This window comes from Octodon degus, unplaced genomic scaffold (assembly GCF_000260255.1).
Source record: "Octodon degus isolate 3935 unplaced genomic scaffold, OctDeg1.0 scaffold00298, whole genome shotgun sequence".
NCBI lineage: Eukaryota > Metazoa > Chordata > Mammalia > Rodentia > Octodontidae > Octodon > Octodon degus.
In genome coordinates, this window is record NW_004524874.1 from 800,465 (window position 1) to 802,081 (window position 1,617).

Genomic DNA, 1,617 nt, shown 5'->3' on the forward strand with positions numbered 1-1,617 from the left:
TCCTGCCGGCGCAGGGTAGCAGGAAGCTCTCCACACACTCACCGACCTGGGCTAGGACTGGGTCTTGGTTTTTTCTTTTTTAATCCTGTTTTCTTAATAAAATTTATCCTCCAAAATTGTTTCTTTTTATGCTTGAAAAACTATCTTACTGAAGATTTTCTAATAAAGATGAAACTCTTCAGCATACAGGCTCAGTATAATCCCTTTAGTCTATAATCAGCCTTTTCTGTGATTTTTAACCTCAAACCCCTCTCTTGTCCTTCTGAAATGCCACTTGCTCTATTTTTCATTCTACAAATCACATGTGTTTAAGGTAGTTTTCATTTATAATACAATTAATATGAGATGAGAAGGACATTTCACAGGAAGGAAATCAGAAGGAGAGTTTTCCAATCTTTGTCTCAGTTACATGCTCTGAGCATTTGATAATAAATGATAAATTCTGTATTCTTGGTTCATCTAATATTTTAGTCTCTAGAATGAGAATGTTCTTCAATTCCTTTCTTTTCTTGTTTCTACAATGATTACATATCTATTCATGTTTCTTTGAACTTGCCAGTATAATATATCATCCCTCCACTAAACTAGCACAATTCCTTCCTCCATATAATAGATCCTCTTCTAATAGCACCTAACTTCAATAGTCATTCCTTGGGAAAAAGTGAGAAAATTGTTCTATAAATGAAACAAATGTCCATTTCTTCTCTCATTTTTTCATTTTAAATCACAAAATTCTATTGTAGAGGTACTTTACTTAAAACAAATGCTCACTTTTACATACAAAAACAAGGTTAATTAATCTATTCTCCATTAAGAATAGTGATTCAGTTGAGAGGAAAATCCATTTTCAGGACAATATTTTCAATTACTGCTGTAATTGGTATTGTAAATACTTCTGATTCCCTTTAGAGCTCAAAGAAAATAATTTAAATATTATTCTTAAAAAGGCAAAATTTCGAATTTCTGCCGTGTTCCGGGAATCCCAAGACCCAGTTCTAGTCCAGGTCCGGTGAGTGTGTGGGAGAGCTTCCCGCTACCCTGCGGAGGGAACTACTACTGGACCAAGCCCAGGCACAGTGTGGGTAGGACCCTCTATCACCCCCTTGGGACGCCCCCTACCATGCCGCAGCACCTCCCCCACTCTGCCCGCAGAGTAGGAATTTTTGCCCCGTTCAGGGAACCCACAGAAACAGTCCTAGCCCATACCCAGTGAGTGTGTAGAAGAGCTGCCTCTCCCCCTACTCCACCTTGTCCACTCCAGGCTCAACTCAGGCCTGGCATACAAGCCTGGGGTATAAACCTGCAGCAACAATCATGCAGAGTGCAGAGGATAGAACCACCCAGCTACTCCAGAAGCAAAATATCTTGCCAGAGGGGGACAACAGGTTAACCCTCCAGGGCAGCAGCAGGAAGGAGCTGAGCACAGCAGCCAGATCCAAGCCAGGCAGAACTGGATAAAAACAAAATCCAACAATATGCTGTATACAAGAAACACATTTAACTCATAAAGACATTCATAGGCTGAATGTCAAAGGATGGAACACAATACTACTGCCCCAGCACCTCAGAAAAAAACAGGGGTAGCAATCCTATTCTCAGACAGTCTCAACTTCAAAC